The sequence below is a fragment of the Canis lupus genome, chromosome X (genome assembly GCF_003254725.2).
Source record: "Canis lupus dingo isolate Sandy chromosome X, ASM325472v2, whole genome shotgun sequence".
Lineage (NCBI taxonomy): Eukaryota > Metazoa > Chordata > Mammalia > Carnivora > Canidae > Canis > Canis lupus.
In genome coordinates, this window is record NC_064281.1 from 108555559 (window position 1) to 108579653 (window position 24095).

Sequence of the window (24095 nt, forward strand, 5' to 3'; positions counted from 1 at the left end):
TATCTAGGGTTTAGTACGATCTGCAGTTTCAGGCATCATCCCCTGGGAGTGTGAAAATGAGCTCCCCATGTATAAGTGGAGACTACTGTATTGAGTATATGCTATTTGTCTAGCGCTGCTGTGGGTCCCGGAAGGAGAGGGTAGTGAAACACTGCTTAGGACATGGGTCTCTTGGCGGAACAGAGTTTAGATACTTAGAGGGGACAAAGGTGAAACTGGTCAACTTCCTGCTTGCTAAACTGAGGAGGGCAAATTTAGAATTGCTATTGGCTTTTTTTTTTAAAGGAGGAACGTAATGCAGCTGGAACAGCCAAAAAGCCAGTTAGAGGAAATGGAGCGAGAGCCAGAGGCTGTTGTTACCGGTAAGCAAAAGAAAGATGAAGGCATTTTCTTTGAGAGGAACAGCATGAAGCAAGGATTGAAGTCAGCAGTGAAAATGCTGAGTTGAGGGACGAGCAAGGATACTTTCCTGCCTGCACAGGAGGGTCTGTGTTTGTGAGTACAGAGATGAGGTTGCTGAGAATGGGTGCCTGGAGCTGGCAGTACCAGAAACCAGAATCTGAATCTCAGCAGCTGGGAGCCACTGGAGGTACCCGAAAAGAGTGATAGGGACAGAATAAATGTTTTCAGATAATCACTTGGGTGGCTGTTCAGTGTTTATTCACTGAGTGTGGGTGGCCCTGGACGAGTGGTGTCCATAGCACCCAGGAACTTGTTAGAAATGCCAGTTCTGGAGCCCAGCCCCAGCCCTACTGAACCGGAAACTCTGAAGGTGGGGTCCAGAAGCCTTTGGTTTGATAAGCCCTCTAGGTGATTATGATGGACTCCCAAGTTTGAGAACCACTGTATTAAGGGATGTTGAGTAGAAGGCTCTTGCATAATTCAACTCCTAATCAGGTCCTCAGGACCTAGATTAGGGTCTTCTCAGAAGCTAAGCAGATCACTGGCTTGAGTGCCAAAAGGTTGTGTCATCTATTGGTTTTCTTATCCATAAGGAATTAGCTGATTGATGGACAAAGACAATGATGTATGCAGAAGCATTTTCACACATATATTACTAAAAATATATGACAGCATGTGGTAGCCAGTGAATAGAATGGTTTGATGACTTTTTAGAGAGACTTTTGAGTGTCTCTGCCTTGCTTGCCAGGTAGCTGTTTATCTTGCTCCTATGTTTTCTTTGTCATCTCTATCATTATAATATCATCCAGGTCTTTTGACAGAGGCTCGTTGTGACTCATCTATATAATACTACTAGAAATTCTTGTCTCTCTGATAACCTGTTGTTAATTTCTCCAATACCATTTTTATGACTGCCATGTGTTTTGGATTTCCGTAAGGTTAAAAGTCACGTTTATTGCATTTGGGAGTTAGGGATGGAGTTCCCCTGCACATATGACACATAGACTATGTCTGCATGGTGCCAGACCCCCTGGTCAGGCTAGTCAATGGAGAGCTGGAGGTGGGGCTGGAGAGAGAAGCCTCAGAAGCTGGAAGTTCAGCATGGAGAAATTAAAACACTTAAGTCGGTGACTTTCTGTAGTCTGTCCACTAGTCATGTTGCCAAAATGAAGGGAAACAGGTGCCTTGGCATCTAAAGAGTAGTATACTGAACTTTGGGATCGAAAGACTAGAGATTGAATCTCACTTTTTGCCACTTTTTCAGATAGGTGACCTTGAGCCAGTTACTTAGTTTATTAGTTACCTTAGTTTGAACTTCAGTTTCCTCATTTGTGAAGTTGGGGGTGGTGGTGTTTCAGAGGGCAGTTGTCTACCTTTGCAAACTATTGAGTGGTGTCCTAGGTTACCCGTTAGTATAACTGTTCACTATAGTTTCAGCAGACCCTACCAGAATTGCAGAGCCAATCCATGTCTGCCCATGGTTTGAGGGTTCTGTCCTCAACTTCAGCCACCTGGCTAGCTCCAGTTGGTATCATTTTCTCTGCTCCATGGAATGGTGTCCTTTGATGGCTGAGTAAATATGGGAAATAGTTTGATCTTTGTAATGAATTGTTCTGGAAGTCCTTGGCTACTGTTTTCCCTAATTTGGCTAGAACCCCCCAAAATCTGACATTCAAGACTGTTTAGACAACAGAAAAATAAGAATTTTACTACTAAGTTTCAAGAGAATAACAACTGGGCATATGGATTAATTGCGGATGCCCCCATTCAAAGTTTTGCAAAAGGATTCCATTCACGATTCAATATGGTATGGTAAAAGAATACTGGATTTAGAATAAACCAGACGAATGTTTGAATCCTGTTTGGCTATACTATCTGAGGCTCAGTTTTCTCATCTGTAAAATGGGAATTATATTAGAATCTACCCCATTGGGTTTCTGTGAGAATGAAAGAATATATGTACCAAGGTCTTGCACAATGTCTGCAAATGCTAGTTCCTTTTCTCAGGGACGCATTCCCCAGGTAGTGTTGCCCTGAGTTCTTAGGACCTTTTCATTCAGAGGCCCCCAAAGTCCTATGGATTCCATAGTATAGGGATCTTTTGGAAGGACAAACAATTCTGAGACTCGGTATAACAAATGATACTGTTATGAATCAAATGCTTGAGAATCTGGGGACTCCATCTTTGCTCCATATTTTCCCAGGAATAATGTTTGTAACATATATAGGCTCCTAATTTTGTGCAGTACCCTAGACTGGAGTTTGAGGTTCTCCATGACCTGACTCTAACCACCACGACCATGAATTGTGTTCCTGTCGATCTTGTTTATTCGTTGTTCCCCAAACATGCCAGGCATGTTCCTACCTCTGCATCTTTGCTAAGGCTATCCCCACTCTAGAATTTTTTTCTTCATACTTGTGTACAAGCTGCATCCTAAAGATCTAGCTACTAGAGTGTCTCCTTCACAGAGACTAACCTGCCTGCCTCATCCCCCAGGAGATCAAGTTGTTCCTCTGAACTACTGTAGCATCATGACTCATGACGTTTGAATGAGAGGGTTGGTTGGATGAACGGTCAATATGTACATCAGTTTGGAACTAGCCTGGGTCTGTGACTAAGAGAGTCTGCCTGGGTGAAAAGACATCTTTTAACACTGTATGCATAAGAAGGTACAAATGTAGGGACGCCTGGGTGGCTCAGTGGTTGAGCGTCTGCCTTTGACTCAGGTCGTGATCTCCCTGTCCTGGGGTCGAGTCCCACATCAGGCTTCCCGCAGGGAGCCTGCTTGTCCCTCTGCCTATGTCTCTGCCTCTCTCTGTGTCTTTCATGAATAAATAAAAAAAATTTTTTTTTAAAAAGAAGGAACAAATGTAATTTCCTCACTCTGGAGTATCAGTCTCCCAAGAGCAGAGGGATGATATAGGCAGGGAGGGAAGGTTTAATGGTGTTATGTACAGAACTAACATGTGCATCTGGTTGTTCAGATGAAAACCTACCTTTTAAGATAACAGCACACTTTCCCAAATGGGGGCCCAAACATTACCTTTTGTGTGAAGTTGGTAGTTACCTTTTAGCAGTAAATGAATGATTATCCTCAAAGTATTAGCATCTAATTGTACATGTTGAAGGAATAAGCACACATTTTCCGAGCAGTTCTTTGGCACCAGGCACATTTCCAGATATCTTTATAAATGTAAATATTCACCAGTCTCTTTCCACCTTCACATCCAAGTGTTACTCATCTTTTTTGTTCCTTCTAATACTTGGCACAAGGCCTGGCATATAGTAGGTGCTAAATAAATGTTGAACAAACGAACACACGAATACATGAATGAAATCACATAAGGCTCAAGATGTAGCCTTTAATACCTTCCAATGTTTCTTCCAGAAAGAAACAGGACAACCCCCCATTTAACATTTCCAAGATAAAAAGTCCCATGTCTTTCAGCCAGTCTTTGCCCTGCCCTTTTGTGCCTGGCTTTATGAAGCTGTTAAAAAAGCTTTCCTTGGAAAACTTTCACCAAGAAACTACCTAATGGGGGCCAGCTGCAGCCCCAGGTTTTATGAACACTTTGATAGAATCCACATTAAATAGCAACACTAGTTCACACATCAATTTTGCCATGTTAAATCCTAGCTTGGGCATATGGGGAGTTCATGGGAGATTGACTTTTCATCATCATCACTGCAGAAAATATGATTTAGTTTGGCTTAGTCATAGCAGACATAAAGCAAAATCATCCCAAAGTGCTTTAAGAAAACTGAACTCGGTCACAAGGTTTTTGTTTTTGTTTTTGTTTTGTTTTCCTGTTTTGGGAGTGCAGCGAAGCAGGTGAAGGTCAAGGATTACTGGAGAAATACTCAAAGAGTTCCCTAAGTGGTAGTAGTTGTTGGGCTGTTTCTTCTCAGTGCAAACTGTGGTAGCTGTGTGGCCTCCCCAGTACCAACAGATTTTTTTTTTCTTTCACTGATTGCCACTGCTTTGGTATTTCCCTTTGGTGCAATCTCTGAACTTCATTGGTTCCAGATGTCTCACCCTTTTGCCTGTATTGGCACCCAAGTGGGAGAGGGTACAAATGGCCCAGCAACCACTTAATAGATCCATATGGAGAAAAAAAATAGGTGTGTCTTTTGAGTCATGGAAATCTAGATGAGAACCCTGGTTCTGCCAAGGGCTAACTGCGTGCTCTTGGTAAATCACTTAAGTTGGAATGACTTCAGTTTGTTCATTTGTAAAATTGGGATAATTAGTACCCTCAATCATTGTTGATCTGGGTTGAACAGTGGGTAAGGACACAGGTTTAGAGCCAGGCGGGTCTGGATTTGTCTCTTTGCTCTCTCTCCCACTACTTGTGTGACCTTCTCTAAACTTCAAATTTTTCATAGGGTTGTGGTGAGGATGAAATGAGATAATGCATGTAAAAGCGTCTGGCACATAGTAGATACACAAACATAGCCATTGTGATTCTTTTATAAGACAGACAAGAGGACAGGGTATATGGCTGACTCTGGCAGGAGTTTCTGTTGAAAGATTGACCTTAATTCAGTGGATAGCAATGATGGGCATTTCTGCCCACTGCACCCCACCCAGGGGACATTTTTGGTTGTCGTGACTCCGGGCGGTGGGCAGGGGGGAGCGCTAGTGGTATAGAGTGCATAAAGATCAGGGGTGCTACCAAACATCTTGCAGTGCACAGGGCTGCTTCCACAACAACAAAAAATCATGTACCCAAAATGTCTACAGTGCTGAGGTTGAGAAACCGTGCCCTCATTTAGGAAACACAATTTACCGAGCTTCTTGGGACTTCTATAAAGTTATTTGAGGGACGCCCCGTGGTTCGGCGGTTGAGCATCTGCCTTTGGCTCAGGGTGTGATCCCGGAATTGTGGGATGGAGTCTTGCATCGGGCTCCTTGTGGGGAGCCTGCTTCTCCCTCTGCCTATATCTCTGCCTCTGTGTGTGTGTGTGTGTGTGTCATGAATAAATAAATAAAATCCTTAAAAAGTTATTTGATTTAGTGGTTTAGCCTTGTGTATTTCTTCCTTCCCTCACTTCAATTCTATAGGTACTATAAAACACCAAGTTCTACTACAACCACAGATTCCATCATGGTAAAGTTTCCTTTGCAGTAGCATTGCCTAGAATGTCCTGTGTCCTTTTACTGTCCTATTCTGCTATTCCCAGACTACAGAGAATTAGATTATTTCTGAATGGGTAGTCTAATTCTTCTACCCTGAATCAAACAAACAAGGTCCCTATACCTCTAAAGGCCAAACAAACTCCATCCAGTAGCCACTGAGACTATTTTCTCCTCTTTGAAGACAGAAGAGAGATGAATGAGAGGCAGTGACCCTATGGAACTGGGTCTCATGGGAACAGACAGGATTCACTTTGTGGAGGTTGTTGGGCCTGCAAGTGAGTTTGTCTTGAAAAGAAAACAATTCATCACATCTATCGCTATCAATATTTCTACAAGATTTGCAACCAGTTTGTAAGATAAAAATAAAAGACTGGAATTAGAAGCAAAAGGAATTATGCCAGGAAGAAGCAACGTGATAACTCTGGAAATGGAATGATAAATTTAGCTCTGAGCTCACTGGTAGCCAAAGTAAAAATGGAAATATGATTCCAGTTGTCTAAATAAAGAAAGCTGGGTAAACAAAGGAGATATTTTCTGCCTCGGAACCAGATTTCAGGCAGACTTTATCACAGAGACTGTGATCCAAAGAGCATTGTATGCAGTCTTCCCTTGCTTTCTGCAAAGAATGACATTTCTGGAGATCAATTTTGAATAATAAATTAAGGTTTAACAAATGCATTTCTGCATGGACCTACGCTAAATCAGTTAAGATAAATTACTTTCTGGTTATTTAATTTGGCATAAAATTAGACCTTGGAGAGTTAAAAGGATGGGATGGTCAGCATGTCCTTTAGAGTGCCTCCAATATTACTTATCTAAATCATGTTTTCCACTTGGTAAAATAGCTTTTTAATCAAGATTAGACTCTCCGGGGAGTGACTAAGGTACAGCTTTGGGAATAAAAAGAACTGTAGCCTTAGAATCTAACTTTAACTGGTCAGAACAGGTTAAAATATGCTGTGATAAACACCCCACCACCACCAAATCTTAGTGGTCTGACACAAAGAAAATATTTCTTTTTTTAAAAGATTTTATTTTTTTCATGAAAGACACACAGAGAGAGGCAGAGACATAGGCAGAGGGAGAAGCAGGTTCTCCGCAGGGAGCCTGATGCGGTACTTGATCCCAGGACCCCAGGATCAGGACCTGAGCCAAAGGCAGACACTTACCCACTGAGCCACCCAGGTGCCCCACAACAAAAATATTTTGATCACTCATGCTACATGTGCAACATGGGTCAAGTTTGCTCTGTGTACTCACTCTGTGTACTCACTCCGTCTGATGACATCATCTCAACACCATGCCTCGGGGATTACCTGGGCAGGCCAAGAGCACTCTGGAAGCTCTTTAATGGAAGCAATTACCTGCTTCTACCCAGAATTAACATATAGCACTTGGACTTACACATCACTGGCTGATGTAAGTCATGTGGCTGTGCCTAACTTCAAAGGGACTGGAGTTTGCCTGCCCTGGCTGTGCCCATTTCTCCTCCTGAAGAACTACATCTTGTTTAGCTGTTGTAATGCCTATTGTACTTGACAGGCAGCCAGGCAGGCGGGGTTGGCATTCTGTTTTGTAAATTAAGCAGACTTCCCAGTGCTCTCACACAGATGGATGGCCATCCCAAATCTGCAAGGGGTTGAACCTCAGGGATGTTGGCAGAGAGGGCCAAATTTCTTCTAAAAAAAAAAAAGTCAGGGGGAGAGCTTTGAATTGCCTCTTTTTTTAAAAGATTTTATTCATTTACTCATGAGAGACACAGAGAGAGGCAGAGACCTAGGCAGAGGGAGAAGCAGGCCCCATGCTGGAAGCCCAATGTGGGACTCAGTCCCAGGACCCTGGGATCACGCCCTGAGGCAAAGGCAGATGTTCAACCACTGAGCCACCCAGGCGCCTCTGAACCGCCTCTTTTAAGTCTACTACTTAAACCAGTTCAGTTCATCTCTGTGGCGTGTCGATCACGTCCCCACTGGTTTAGGAATGGGGACAGGCTTTCAGTCTATCAGTCAGCCACTCTCTTCCACGACTAATAGTTTAGGAAGGAAGATTCTTTGGATGGTAAGCCAGTCCCTGAGGCTGGCTGACTTTCTGAGGACTTTGTAGCTCCTAGTAGCAGAGTCGGCTTTAGAACTCACAGGTCCCAAGCTGGTGTTTTCAGCCTCACTCTACAGGCCCCTGAGTTTACAGAACAGGTGGGGCCTGCCCCTGCCAACTTGCTAGAATACATGAGTTGAAACGGGATGCCCGCTGCAAGGGAACCCTTTAGGATAGGCGCAGGCAGAGAGCATGGCAGCCCCTCTGCCTTTGCTCTGCTGCCCTCCTCCACACCGCAGGAAGTGGGAGCAGTGATCCTGACACCCCACAACACATGGACAGGTGTGCCTTATTAATTTTGGAAGTATCGACAGTGCTAGACTTTTAGAAGGAATGATGCTACAGCTGAATTGACTCAATGTATGTGTCCGCATACCATGAACCACACTGTTTATTGATGTACGAAAATGATTTAATCTCAGTGCAGTAGTTATAATATACAACAGGCTACAGGACAGCTGCTGCTTGCTGCGGGAGCTGTCAGAATCTTCCAGTTGGTTCCGGTACAACTGACCTTCCTCCTTCTATAACCAGGAGTGTCTGCGAATGCTTGTTTGGAGCAAACTTGAAGGAGAAAGGGACCAGGACCTTAAGAAGTGAGATCCATTAGGAGCACCAGAATTATTAGATTTTCCAGGAAAATGCAGGGGGTCGGAGCCGCGGGGGAAGTAGTTAGGCACAGAGGGACTTGTAGGCCAGAAAACAAAAATGTGAGTGGAAAATATCTCATGGGGACGTGAAAAGGAACTTTCAGTAAAGGTTTACTCCATTACATCCATTCTGTAAATCTAATTTGCTCAAGTGACTGCCCCCACCGCACCCCCTTCTACCTCCCTCCGCCTTTTTTTTTTTTATAACTGCTACCAAATGGCTTCAGTTTTTAATTCTTTACTTTCCGTTTTATGGCCCACAGCTTCATACAAAAGTGTGAGTGCCCTCTCCAGATGGACTGCGCACCTCATTTGGGCAGAAGGGCGGCCGATTTTCATCATCTGGGCCTTTAAGAACTCTCTAGGTAGCTCTAAAATACATAAAAGTGCAAATGGTGGACAGGAAATTTAGCAATGTCTCTTGCTGAACAGTCAGACCTTGAATTTTAGTCAGTTCGTTTTCCTTTTACTGTTCGTTGGAACTACCTACCAGCCCCGCAGGCAGGCTGGGGGGCGGGGGAGGTGAGGGCGTGGGGGAGGGGGCGGCAGGGTGGGGGGTGGGAAGGAGGGGGCAGGTGGCGCGGAGTTGGGGGGTGCGGGGGGCGCGGAGAGGCGAGCACAGAGCCCAGGTCTGCTCTTGCTAGGTGCAGCCCTTCCTTCTGAAATTGCTTTCACGGCCGACTTTCCCGGTGATCCTGGGTGCTTCATTCCGATTTGGGCCATATGGCTCCGCTCACGAAATTCCTCAGGCTCTTCCAACTGATGTTTCCCCCACCACGTGGCCACAAATTGACTACTCGCTTTGCCTTGAGCTTTTAATTGGTTTAAATAATAAACTCCCCGAGTCTTTGTTTGTTGGCACACAGAACGGAGCACACAATTGCAAATGAGTTGGGCAACCTGCTTTGATTCGGTGATTAGTCATTGCTCTTAATTGTTTTTACAATTTCCACCTGAGCGATCAGGAAATGAAGCACCGCCTCACACTTCGAGCAAGTTGCAAAGGGCCGAGCTATGGTATTTCCTTATTGACTGTTTCCTTGCCTGGGAGGAGGCTGCGTTCAGATGTTGTGGCTTGGGAGGCGGGCGCAGCAGCTGAAATCCAGCCCCCGCATCTGAAGCGGGTTCCGTCCGACTCTGGGAAGTGCCCGAGACGGCCCGGACCCTGTAGGTTAAAAAAAAAAAAAAGGGACAGGCCCCCCGACCGGGACACTGGAGGCCTCGGTCGCACCGCAGCATAAACACGGAAAACGCGACCGTGGCTTTGGGAGACAGAGCTTTCCTCCTGTCTCAAAAGGAGACTTTTTTGTTGAGGCGTTTCTTGTGTTGTTTTGTTTTGCTTAGCTCTCGTTTATTTTCCTACATCATCGGTGCAGATGGCAGATTAGCCATGCCTTTGGTTTTTCCCTTCGCTTCTGGTGTATTTTCCTTTGGTGGTCGGGTCTCTGAACTTCTGAAACGGAACTATCAGCAACTGTAATATCGACTTCTTGCTTGAAGAGAAGTTTGTTTTTTCATTTGAAAAGTGTTTATGACAGTTCCCAGATGGACACTGTTTCCTGTGTCAGGAATGTACTCCACACACACACACACCAGCACCTACCACCTACTCCTTTGCCCCTTGGCAATTTTTATCAGGACTCAGCTCAAGGGTCTGCTGCTCTTAGGAAGATCTCCCTGACCAGCACCCCCCCCAAGCTGACTTGATGAAAACACCTTTCTAGCATACCTTGATTTGAGCTACTTGTTGGTATTTCCTCCTCCCCTTACTACTAGATTATGTACCCACAAGGCCTGGGCTAGAGAGCCCTGAGCACCAGTCTACTGAGATCACATGGTCTGGTGGGGGCAAGCAAAGGCCACGGATTTTGGACTCAATCCGACCGCCATGGGTTGAATCCCAGCTCTGCAAATGAATAAACCTGGATGGCCTTAGGGGATTTGTACAACTCCCGCCCACCTCAGTTCCTTTTTTTCCCCCCACCTCAGTTTCTTAATCTGCAGAGTAGATTCATGAGCTCTCCTTGAGAGGTCATCGAGAGAGTTTAATGAAAAATTAAATATCAAGCATATATAGCACCATGCCTGGCACAGGACAGATGCTCCGGAAGTGGCCAGTCTCCTCAGGAAACCCCCCTTGGTCCCCTCCCAGAGAAGGAATCTCTATCTGACTACACCTACCCAGCCTCCTCTACCTTGGTTCTCACCAACCCCAAGAGAACATGGTTGATTTCTGCCACTTCTGCTTTACCAACCACCTGGTTGGGTGCAGTCCCTTGCAGCCTTTTCTGTCTCTGTTTTGATGTTCCCAGCCTGATAGTGTGATTACATCCATCCACCTACGACGTCAAACTGCATTGAACCTGCACGGCACATTTCATTGTGATGAGCCTAAAGTGCTTTGTAGATATAATGAACTATGGCAGGGAGAGATGATGCTTTAAAGAAGTTCCCCTCCTCAAGTGTGTACAGGGGGCCACTGTGCAATTCAGGTACCTCCTGCAGATGCACGCTGCATATTGACATCCTCAGAGAGGCCCTGCAGTCAGGGAACATGTTTCAACTTTTGTTGAATGCTACAATTCCCAAACTGGTTTCACAATGTGCCTATTAACTTCCTCAAGAACTGATGTTTTATCCGGAGCATGCTTTGGAAAATGTTGGCTTAAGGGACTAATATTTCTCTTTGTTGATGGAGCTTTACGATGCTGAGAAGGAAAATAACTCCTACGAGGGTGGTCAGCCTGGTCCTGGGTGGTCAGCCTGGTCCTGGCCTTTCCACACCACACCTTAATGACAAGCACCAGGTCCCTGGTCTTGTCAAGGGTCTAAATCCCAGGCCTGCCTTGGATTCTACTTTCTAGCTCTTGGTTCCTGATCTCTTGCCTGGCTCCCTGCCCATGGCCTCACTTCTGAGATCCATACCTTTGGTACTGGTCTTTGCTTCCCTCCACAATTTAGATTGGCACCCAGCCCTTGAACTAGTTCTGCCTCTGGTCATTAAAGATAATGAGCCCTTGCAATCCATCCAGCCTCAGCTCTCTAGAAAGGGAACCAGACATGTCAGCAGGTCATCCCAGAGGCATTACTGTAATAGGAAACACTTAGCGCTTACTCTGTGAAGGGAGGTCTGGCTCCAGAATCCAAACTTTTAACCCCTATGTGAATCTACCTCTCTTTACAAAGTAGCAGCAGATAGAGTTAACCTTCCCAGTGATCCTACATTCAAGCCCAGGCCACCGGACAAGATTGGTGTATGGATCCATACAAAATAAAACAAAGGAAGCAAAATTAACCAGAGCAGGCACAGGCTGCTATTTCAAGCTGCCAACAGCTTCTTACTTTTGCTTTGAGAATTCATTGCTGGGAAAATATTGCTCTCTTCTTTTGGGAAAAATCACTTCAATGGGCTTTTGATTTGCAAAGCTCTAGCTCAGATTCTGCTCCAGGATGAAGAGGTTGTGAAGATGAAGAGCAAAACTGCCCTATCGATGATATACACAGTGGGCTGCCCGGGGGGGGGGGGCGACAGAGTGGCATTTCTACAAAGACATTCTGCAGACAAGTACCACTTTCCTTCTCCCTATGGGCCTTGGAAGAGAAGGTCAAGGGTGGCCTCTAGAGAGTGTGGACAAGGTTAAAGATCCTTTCCTGCGTGGGAGCTAGATAGCTAGACCTTTGACAGGGCAGTTAAGTCCCTAAGATGGGACTAAGGGAAGAGCCAGCCAGCAGGGGGCCCTTTGGACATAGATCTGGCCAATAGAGTCTAGGGAATATGATCATGAATAACCAACATTAAGATTTTGTTTTCGACATGGTAATTCCTCTCTTAGTCCCCTCCGGCTGCTATAACAAAATATCATGGACTTGAGTGGCTTATGAACAACCCAAATTGATTTCTCCCGGTTCTAGAGGCTACAGGTTCACAATGGAGATGCCAGTATGGTTGAGTTGGGGTGAAGGCCCTCTTCCAGGTTCATAGCCAATGCCTTCTCACTGTGTCCTCACATAGCAGAAGTGGCTAGGGAACTATTTGGAGCCTCTTTTATAGAACACTAATTCCATTCATAAGAGCACCACCCTCATGACTTAAGCACTCCTGAAAGCCCCTCACCTACCTCCTCCTAATGCCATCCTCATTGGGAGTTAGGATTTCAACATATGAATTGTGGGGACCCACAAACATCCAGACCACAGCATTCTCTGCTGTTCTCAAGCCTTCAGTAAAACTCCACAGCCAGCTCTTAATTCTATTGTCATTTGCTGGGACATGGTTTGGATGAAAGAATGGCACCTTGGGGAACATTGGTTATGGGGGTAAGGGGCAGGTAAGAGGCGACCAACAGAGAAAACTGGAACTGTGGTCTAAACCTGGAAGTGACAAATGACAACCAGAATGGATTTATAAGCTGTAGGCATTTCTCAACAACTGCCAGGAATTCTTGGCAAAGGAAAGTTAATATAAAGATGAGATTTTCTGCAAACTGGATGATGTATCAGTCAGGCAAGGCTGTATTGGGCTGAAATAACACCCCCCGCCAATTCAGTGGCTTAAAACATTCTTGCCCATGCCACATGCCCCATGTCCATTGCGTGTTGGCTGGCTCTTCTCCATCTGGTCCTCACTTGGGGTCCCAGGCTGAGGGAGGTGCCACCTTCATTGTGTCTGTGTTTGCAGAGGTAGGGAAATGTTCTCAAAGCTTTTGGTCACACTTCATGGGCTCAAGCAGGTCGCAGGGCCATGCCTAACTTTAAGAGGGGTGGGAAAGTGCAGTCCTACCAATGTACCAAGAAGGAAGGGAGTTAGAAATACTGGGAGCTTAGGCTCTTATTTGTGTGTTTTAAGACTGGAGAACTTGAGGATGTTGGGAATGTCTGAGTTGTAGCTCAGGATGGCCAACTGGGCTCTGTCATTCATTCTTGCATGGCTGAATTCAGTAAATCATTCTTGAGCACCTTCTATGTGCCAGGCACTGTATAAAGCACCAGGGATACATTCTTGTACAAAAAAAGATACGGTGACTGCGTTTAAGAAGCTTACATTCTGGTAGAGAGAAGAGATAGTGAACCTGTTGCTTTGGGATAAAACAGCACTTGAGCTGATACTCCATTTGAGGGACTGTCACATACTCTAGGTGACCAAGGCACCGGTGACTGTTGCCTTCTGAGTGTGGCTGGGTGTGCCAAAAAGCTTTGCCAGGTCTCCATAGCCCCCTTTCTCAGTACTGTTTCTTTGAGCCTAACAATTTCTTGTTCTTGTTCTTTCAGATTTTTGTTCTGTCCTGGCTCTTCTAGGGCTTAGCTAGTAGCAGTGTCTACGGTGAGTCCTTGATTGGCTTCTAGGAGGCTCTGCATTCTTGCAGGAATCAGTTCCCTTGGAGACCTCTGGGATATGGGGAGTGTCATTCTATTGGTTCCATTCAGCTCTAGCTTTCAGGCCATTTAACAAAGGCTTTCGGATTCTCTTGTTTTTTGCATGCAGTACGGTACAAGGGTTAGGGGCTCTAGCTTTGACCTCACCAAAACCTGGGTTTAAATACCCGTTGTGTCATTTCCCAGACCTCAGTTTTTTCTTCTGTAAAGTGGTGCAATAATAGTACCCTCGTCGAGGGGCTAAGTAGTGATTAAATGAGTTATATGTAAAGTACTTAGCACAGTACAGGGCACATGTTAAGTTTTAAATATAAACCAGTGGTAACGTTCATTGGTTTGAGTCCAGCGCTCATGCTCTTAAAATAAGGACCCCCAAGTTAGTATAATCAGCAGAGTCACTACCAATTCCAGATCTCTCCCCACATATTTCTCATCAGACACAGGGCTACACATGCAAACTGAATCCTAGGAACAGCTCTAAAATCTTTCACTGAGAAATGTGGACTGTAAGCTGCGATAATGAGGGTGTCATTTAGCCTCGCGTCCACATGTCTCCCCGTTTCTCTCATCTCTCTCTGAGCTCCTTCTTGCTCTAAGGTTCTGTAATTTTCACATGTACTTCTAGTTTAAATGTGATCCCATCCAAATAGTCTATATTTCGGAATGCATTTTTCTTTGGCAAGAAAATAAAGAAAATAACACATTCCTTTTGTCATCGAAAATGTGCTTGTGAACTTCCCTAAAACAGATGCCAAACAGTTGATGCTTTTCAAAAATCGCACATCTTTTTGCAGTATGGCTCTGACCAGAATAGATGAGACAGGAAGAGATTTCTCATTTTGTGGCTTCTCAGTCCTGGGATCCGCATGCATGGCCTAATCAGGTCTTTTTTAGCTGTTACCAGTGGCTCAGGCCTATGGCTAACTTGGCTACTCTGAACGTATGTGAAGAAACATATAGGAAGAAAACTAGAGGCCCCTACAGGGCTAATACAACAACCACAACGCTGTGCACAATACAGTTCCTCCTTCTGTGACAGTTTTCTTTTCTTTCACTCAAGTTGTGAACATGTTTGGCTGTTGTCACACTATGAGCATTTTTCAAGTGCTTACTGCTGAAGGGGTACCGTGCTGGACACTGCTTCCCATGCCAGTAGATTAGGAAGAGGAAGAGGAGCAGTATTGGCAAGTACACAAACACGGAAGGGGACACAAAACCCTCAAGAAGAAGGCATACACCTAAGTACAGAAATATAGAACTCTAAGACCATTTACTGTGCGAGAAAGTGGTCCTGCTTATACCAGTAGCCTTAAAGACATTGCTTACGATGCACCTGCCTCAGTACCAAAGTTGCTCTTTCAGAAATGTGATACCAAGTCATCCAGAAAAGTCTAAAATAGTCTCAGTGTCCTCTCTTCAAGGAGGCAGAGAAAAGTCAAATATATATTAGGTGGCTTCCCCCCTCCCCCACCATGGATAAAATAAATAAAGCATTTTTGGTGTTTTGTTTAGTTTTTCTGGCTCCTGGAGAAATCCTCCAGGCTTCTAGATTGCTCAGAACTTTCATCAATCTCAATGTAGGTGAATAACCAGATTTCTCTAGAAGTAGCATTTGCTGACTTTCCATAACAAGTTGAGAGAACTGAATCCCACTAAATCAGACGCTAGCCTTGGGAAAAATAATGCACAGAAAAGTGACCACTGCTTCATCCCAGATTGCCTGATTTATCTTTGAGATCTAATTAGAGTTTGATGACCTCTTACCTTCTCCACTACTTCCATCATTGTTCATCTGGCCCCTTAACTCATCTCCAGCTTCCAGTCTGGACATCTACTGTCTCCTCGAAACACAGTATCTAGGTTGATTTAAAAAAAAAAATGAAAATCATGGGGCGCCTGGGTGGCACAGTTGGTTAAGCATCTGACTCTTGGTTTCAGCTCAGGTCGCGATCTCAGGGTCCTGGAATTAAGCCCCATGTCAGGCAACACACTCAGCATGCACCCTGCTTGAGATTCTCTCTCTCTGCCTCTCCCACTCATGCTGCCTCTCTCAAATAAATAAATAAAATGCAATATTAATAATAACAAATAAAAATAAGAAATGAAAATCTTTGTATAACTCGTGTCTATAGCAGCATTATTCATAATAGCCAAGGGGTAGAAATGCCTCAAGTGTCCCATGATGGATGAATGGTAAACAAAATGTGGTACAGCCATACCATGGAATATTATTCAGCCTTAAAAAGGGGATTCTAGTACATGCTACACCATGGATGAATCTTGAGGACATGCTCAGTGATAGAAGCCAGTTGCAAAAAGATAAATCAGGTATTACTCTACTTATAAGAGGTACCTAGAGCAGAAAATTCTTAGAGACAGGGGATCCCTGGGTGGCTCAGTGGTTTAGTGCCTGCCTTCGGTGGAGGGCGTGATCCTGGAGTCCCAGGATTGAATCCCACATCAGGCTCCCTACATGGAGCCTGCTTCTCCCTCTGCCTGTGTCTCTGCCTCTCTCTCTGTGTCTCTCATGAATAAATAAATAAAATCTTTTTTAAAAAAGAAAATTCTTAGAGACAGAAAGTAGAATGGGGGGTGCCAGGGGATGAAGGAAGAGGGGTAGGGGGTGTTGTTTAATGAGGACAGAATTTCAGTTTGGGAAGATGAAAAAGTTCTGGAGCTGGATGATCATTATGGTTGTACAACAATATGAATACAATTCATGCCACTGAACTGTACCTAAAGATGGGTGAGATGGCAAATTTTATGCTGTGTACTTTGTCACAATTAAAAATCAAAGATTACATTACAACAACAACAAAAATGAGAGTTGGGTGCTTTAACTGCTCAAAAGCCTCCCGTAGTTCCCCAATACCCTCAGAATAAAACCTGGAGTACTTACCCTGACCTCCCTGATAGATGTGGGCCATGACTTATCTGGCCTCTGGCTACCTCTCTAACACCCATTTCCCTACGTTTCCTGCTGTGAGTTGGTCTTTGAACACCTCAAGCTTTTCTACTGCCTGGAAGACTTTGTCCTTGCTATTTTCTCCAGATAAATCTGTGGTTATAACCTCCTTCAACTCCCTGTACAGATGCTAGTTCCTTAGACATGCCGCCAGGCTGTCTTAAGATAACTGCTATCCCAATCCTGCCTCAGACTCTCTTTCCCCCTCATGCGCTTTCTTTTTCTCTATAGAGTTCTAGATTACATATCGACTTAGGTGTTTCTTTTCTGTCTCAGTCCACTACAGAGAGAGACCCATGAAAGCTAGAACTTTGCCACTCACCAGCATACACCCAGCACCTAAGGAAGCAGCAGGTGCATAGCAAGTGCTCAGTAGATATTTGTTGAATTACTGAATGATACAAGAGCTCTTTTAAAAACTATGACCTCACAGAATAAGGCCATCGACCTCATTGAACGAGGTCCATTAGACCTCAGAAGAAGTCAGCTGGAGCCAGCATTGCCAGGCACTGCAATTCAGTAGGGCACCCAACTTGTTTGCTCTCTTCTACCGAATTCTTTCAAGTTTATACGTTAACATCCAACCAGGGTTTACTCAAGCTATTTAGAAATTAGGTTGATTTAGTGTAATCACAGCACTTGCCTGTTTGGATGATTTTTAAATACTAATGTGACTCTTCATGCTCACTGGTAGAGAGAAATTATGGCATTTCAGAATGATTTTATAGACCACGGTGTCATGCCCAGCTTCTTGTTCACATGGAAAGCTATAGGGAACATTCTCTCAAGTGAAAGTTGCTGCTGGCTGCAATTTCTCTTGGACTTTAGTGGGCATTAGGGTGACCTTTGGGGATCCCCAGAAGAGGAGGACTTCCACCAGTGAACCTGAGTCTGACAGGGCTGGGCATTTACTAGGAAACCTCCTTCTCTGAGTCTTTGCCCAGCTTCCACACCCAATGCTCTCCCTGGAAACTTTCTAATAGGAGAGTCTGTAGCAAACCTAGCCTAGTTGGAGTTTCACAGATTTATCCTCAAAACCACATCTGCATTTTATTTTTTAAAAGATTCTATTTATTTGACAGAGAAAGAGAGAAGAGCACAAGCAGGGGGAGTGGCAGGCAGAGGGAGAGGGAGAAGCAGGCTCCCCAGTGAGCAGGGAGCCCGACGCAGGGCTCCATCCCAGGACCCTGGGACCATAACCTGAGCTCTAGGCAGACACCCAACTGACTGAGCCACCCAGGTGCCCCACATCTGCATTTTCGAAGAGAAATATGAAGGCACCCTGGAAGAGGCCTACTAAATGCCCTTGCTCAGAGTAATATTCAACAAATATTTGTTTCATTATGTTTTATAACAAGGAGTTTGAACTCTACCTTGTGGATGATGGAGAGTTATTCAAGCCTTTATTTTTCTTCTAGATGGTCAGATAGAGTTCCATGAAGCAGGAACCATGTTGTACTTACGGCACAGCACAGCATCTGACACATAGTAAGTACTCAGTAAATGTTTGTGGCACAAATAACAGAATTCATCACTGCATATGATTGGATAAATCAGACAAAACTGGAAGTGCAAATATATACAATACATTCTTGACATCACGTGGTTATGACCATGACATAAGTGTATAATGGTCTTGCCTACAACCACTGGAGAAGTGTTTCACTATAATAATTGTAATTTTTAGGAAAATGACTTGGGTATACTTAAAATCAGGATAATTGTTCATTTTGAGCACTAAAGTGTGAGTTCTGATAACCCCACGCAGCTTTTATCCTCTTGCCTCTTCGCTCTTATTATTTAAGGCTTTTAGTGGCATGATCAAGCCTCTGTTTTTAGAAAGCTCTCTCTCATGGTAAATGTGGAGGGCTGATTATAGGGTGAGGGAATTTGAGGATGAGGAGCAGTGGAGAATCTGATCGATGGTGGGGGTGGACGGTGGGGGGCATCCAAGGCCTGAACAAGAGGATGTCCATGAGAACAGAAAGGGGGAAGAAATTAGAGAGGCCTGAAGAGGCTGATTTGGTCATTGTTATCAAGAAATATTAGCAAATGGTGGAATGCATTTTAAGAGGGTTAGAAAGCTGGCGGGGATGCTTTTGAGGTTTTTGGTGGGGAGTGAGTAGAAATAGGGAAATCAGAAGCCAAGAGCTTTTTGCCAGGTGGTGGGAGTATAGATAAGGATTTGGGGTTGGACATCACACCAGAGGATAGCCAAGAGGAGACGTCTAGCAGGCATTTGGGACAATTAACAATTCCTTCCTCCCTCCCACCCCCATGATTTCGAGGATTAATATCCATTTGAAAGAATCTGGTGCTACAAATTATAGAGTGCCCAATAATATTTAGATGTCCTACAGGCACGTGTATTGCAAGGACTGGTGCTCTAGGATCAGTATGTCAGAGCGGGGTTTGTTGTGTTTTGTTTTGTTTTGTGCGCGGGGACAGACGTGGAGACAGTATTGTGGGACAGAGTGGGAGGGAGTGGGCTTCCTAACCCATCCAGGAAGCACTGCGGGCTCACACTTCACCTCATTCTCCAGTGCAGGCTAGTGAGTAGTGATTTCCAAGAATGATAAGGCACTTAAATACTTAAGTACTTGGTAAGTAAGATTCTATATGAGCAATCAGTTGAAGAAGCAAATAAGATTCCGAGGGGAGCATTAATCATCTCTGTGTCTAATGGGTCTTCCCTAAGGCCACATCTACACGAGTGTGGAATTTTAAGTAGGCTTTATTTTTGTAGACTTGCAAAAGGACAAGAATTAAAAAAAAAAAAAACCCACACGTACAACACAGATACTTTCTGGTAACTCTTCACGAAAATTAACTTCGGACCAAAGGTTGGTTGGAGAAATGTGGGGGGTGGGTTTGCAAATGCTTCCTGGGGCGGGGGGCTCTATTCCCTAAAGCTAGACAAGTTTTCTTCAATTCACAAACATTTGGTAGAGCATCTGGGGAGCTCAGCCAAGCCCCAAAGGCTTTTGAAACCTAACCAAAAAGACTCTTGCAGTTAAGACACTTCTTCCTGAAAGCATTTGTGTCTATCGACAACACTTCGCTTGCCAAAGTAGACTTAGTTCAGCATTTCACATCTTCTAATTGAATAAATTCTAAAGCTTCATTTCTTTCTTTAGGATTTGTGGCCATTGCACTTTCTTTGATATAAGAACCGAAAACATATCGGCAGATGTTAAGAGTTACCTTTGTTTCATCTCCTGAAATGTAGCTTACTTCAAAAATTGAGAGGCTGTAATATACTCATGACTCTGCCGAGAAATACACCAGGGACCCTGTTTCCTCCTTCTCCCTCAATGACAGAAACACGGAGAATTGTTAATAAAAGTTGTCAGCATTGAAATTCTTAAAATGACTTGAAAGGGGAATTTGCATGGGACACCGCCACCCAAACTCACTCCAGGTGTGGCTACTTTCCTGGCTCCCTAACCGGAAAGGGAGGGCGCACAGGGCCTTTGCCCAGATTCTTAAGAGACGTCTGGAAAAGGGGCGTTACTACCTCATCAAGAGGAGATCCTTTGGTCTGTGGAGGATTATTCACCACTGTATTTTGTCCTAATTTCTAAATTTGAAGATTAAGCAAGATTTATCAACCGGATTCTGAGGACTTGGTGAAACATATAGCCTATGTGGGGCAAGGCAGCCAAGTTTTTATTGCCACCAACTCGCGTTCCCCTGTACCAGAGCTAGTAAAGGCCGGAAGTGACTCTATGAAAACCATCTATGTGTAAGAATAGATTTCAAAGATAATTTTGTGTTCTGATGTGTTTTTATATTTGGGAAGGAAAACCAGATGTAGGCAGATTCATCTCCAAAGTTTTTGAGTGTGAATCCAATTTGGGGAACTCTCGGAAACCATTCTCTGGGCTGTGCCCCAAACTCACTTTCAAAAAGCCTGAGGACATTCAAACAACACTCAAAGAAAGCAGACATTTTTAATGGACACCACAACCTTTGGAATACTAAAAAAATTACCTACCAGTTTTAAATTTATGCCAAATCTGTGTCCAAATGAATAATCCATCCTACTTGAGAACAAATGATGATGATGATGGTAATGATGATTATGCTAATAATCATCATCATAATAATACTAGCTGCCATTATACCATTACTAAGCAATTACTATGTACAAGGCACTATATTAAACTCTTTGCATGCATTTTTCTTATTTAATCCTCATAACAATACTGAGGAATACATATATGATTATCCTCTTTGTAGAAATGAGAAAGTGAGGCTTAAGAAGGTTTAAGTAATGCACCCAAAGCTGCACAACTAGTTAGTGGTAAAGGTGGGATTTAATCCCAGGTCAATCTGGTTGCAAGACCCATGTAACTGACTACTACGCTGTATTGCCTGTATTACACACATAGAAATGCCAACAAATTGAGACGATCTACTAAAGTGACTTTAACAAATCCTAACAGGAATACTCTATGTGTCAGAAACCTGAGTGGGTTATATGAAAACAGCCATGACTCCTGACTTCTTTCCTCAATCTCACTAATAACCCAAAATACACAAGGTATCGTTATTTTTATGTAAGTGAACCACTGATCAAGTGAGAAAATCCCATTTGCCTAAAATCATAGAACATCATGGAGTATCAGGAGAGATGTTAAGATTAGGTGGACCAGTATTTCTCAAACCTGAGTACATCAGAGTCACCTGGAGGGCTGGTTAAAACACCAGCAGCTGGGCTCCAGCCCCAGAGGTTCTGTTTCGTTAAGGTCCAGGGTGGGCCCAAGAATTTATATCTCTGATGCTGCTGATTGGGAGCAAACAAGATTGAGATCCACTGACCTAGTGATGTGAAAGCCAACATAAGAAAGTAAATTTAATTAGGTTCTAACCCAGGCTCTTTTGCTAACTAGCTGTGTGACTCTTGGGAAGTTACTTCCCTCTTTATGGGCCTGGCTATTTCCCCCTCTGTAAAATGCAGGAGTTGGATTAGATGATCACTTACTTTCTTTTTTCACTTCCAACATTCTGTGAGGAGGAACGCCAGATAAATAGAGCTGATATGAAATTCAAACACATGAAGTCTGGAGAAGTAACTCTACAGCGATTGTAGAAATTATACTGATGCACATCACATAGCTACCTTGAGTCTAAAATTTATTTTTTTTCATTCATTCAACATATTTATTGAACACTTGTTACATGCTAGGTGCTATACTAGGTACTGGCGATCCAGTGGTGAACAAAATGACATAACTTACCCTCACAGAGCTTCTAGGCCATACTAGAGAACTGCAAATATTTTAGATAAAAGTAAAAATATATTAATAAAAGTTCTAGTCCGTTATTTCCCTATCTAAATGGGTCATATTCCATATTCCTGATTTCATGAACAACTAGGCATACAAATAATGCTAGGTATTCCTATGATTGAGGACATCCAATATACTTTTTAGAACAAACTAATGTTAAAAAATAAATTATAAAGCAAACAGCTACTTGGGGTCATTTTAGCCTACAGCCAAAAGGCAATAAACTGCAAATTTCGTCCTAAAATCTTACACAATAGCTCAGTTTAAAAATGTAGCTTAGGAGCACCTGGGTGGCTCAGTTGGTTAAGCATCTGACTCTTGGTTTCAGGTCAGGTCATGATCTTGTGGGTTCTATTATCAGTGCTCAGTGGGGCAGTCTGCTTGAAGATTCTCTCCCTCTGCCCCTCCCCCACCTCTCTCAAATCAATCTTTTGAAAAATAAAAAAATAAAAGTCTAGCTTAAAATCTTTACGTGTAAAAGTATAGTGGCACATTCCAAAAATGCTTTCCTTTCTGTGTGTTTTCATTAGACACACACACACACACACACACACACACAAACACACCCATGTGCCCAGCAAAGGCAGAGGGCATGACTTTATTTACAATACTAATAAATACTAGTAGAGTGGAAGATGTGCTGGAGTGGCAGTCAGGAAACCTGTGTTCAACACTGAGCTCTGCCACCAACAGTGATATTGGGCCAGTCATTGATCTTTCTAGGGCCTTGTTTTCTCCATCTGAAAATGAAGTTTGCACAAGGTGTTTTATGAGCTTTCCTTTCCAGCCTGAACATTTTATTAAGTCAGATGCTTACAATTAATTAAGGCAAAGGACTATCAGGTATTCCCCACTTTTCCAAAGTTTACCCAACACCACTTTGCTTTTATGCAAGACCTACTTTGGTACCAGTTTTGGCTAACTGAAAGAAATCCAAAGAGGATTTTGCCTTTAAGACAAAAGGTGGAAAGTGAAAAGAGCATTCAATGTTGGTTTTGCAGGGAGCCCTTGCAGAGGCAGCTCACACCCCAGCAGCGAGAGTGGCACCCCTCAGCCCCTTCTCCAGGAACTGCACTGCACTCAACATCTCAGTGTCAAGGTGCCAAGAGTTTTGACCTGGTCTGTGAGTTCTGGGTTTTATCTCCATTTATTTTGTGCATCCATTAGCAAGATGTATCCTAAGGGATAATAAAAGCCTAAGAGAAGTTATTATTTGGGTCTGAGAATGATAAAAAACATTTCCATGTAAATTAATGGTAATTGCTTCTTTGCTTTATGTCATTTCCTCTTATGAAAGATTTCATAGGCACACTCTACTTTTGGATAGTGGAGGAAACCTATATTCCCACTTCCCTTCTAGAAAGTGTCGTACTAAATTCTGCAGACTATTTTGAGTGCTGAAATCTTACACTATGAGGTGTTTTTTATTTTTTTAAATCCAGTGGTTTGGAAAGCAAACTGGGCACTTCCAACACTTCCTTTTATTTATTTTTATTTTTATTTTTAAAGCCTTTATTTTTAGGTAATCCCTACACCCAACATAGGGCTTGAACCCACAACCCCGAGATCAAGAGTTTTAGGCTCCACCGACTGAGTAAGCCAGGTGCCCTTCAAATACTTCCTTTGAGATGGTAATTTAGCAAGGAGGCACATAAATACAGTGAGCTTGGTAAACCTACTACCAGACACAGCTATGGCATGGTTCAACTCATGTAAGGTTTCCTTTCGCACGTGTGCCTACTGCCCAACTGGCTATAATAAGGAAAGAACCTCAGTGGTGATTCTTCCTGCACCAGACTTTTCAGTTTCTGTGATTAGTATCTATAATTTTAGTCCAACTGTGTTGGTGTTAGAAACTTCAAAGCAAATCCAAAGCCTAGTATTTAGGGGAATATATTTTAAAGGAATACTCACTACCAATTAGCCTAGGCGGTAATGAAAATCATCATATATTTTCAATGATGAAAGATCCCAGTAGGAGGTCTCTTAATGGATGACAGGTGCCAGAGTGAGAGGCGTCCAGTGGGAGGAGGGCAAAGCCTGCTTCTCAGTCATCTTAAGAGAGCACAACACGCCCTTTAAGTTGAACTCAAAACACATACAGAGTGCTACTCACAATTTCTTGTTGTATTTCAGTCAGAACGCCACTACTTAGAGTCAAATCACCTGAAACCTT

General features: G+C 43.6%; 1 long non-coding RNA gene across 1 annotated transcript; it reads left to right on the top strand.

Annotated features, from left to right (window-relative positions):
• Positions 1-239: 239 nt before the first annotated feature.
• LOC118353672 (uncharacterized) lies at positions 240-23128 on the top strand. The gene is made up of 3 exons (XR_004812963.2): positions 240-362; positions 18044-18113; positions 22921-23128. It is a non-coding gene; the product is annotated as an uncharacterized LOC118353672 (long non-coding RNA).
• Positions 23129-24095: the final 967 nt, after the last annotated feature.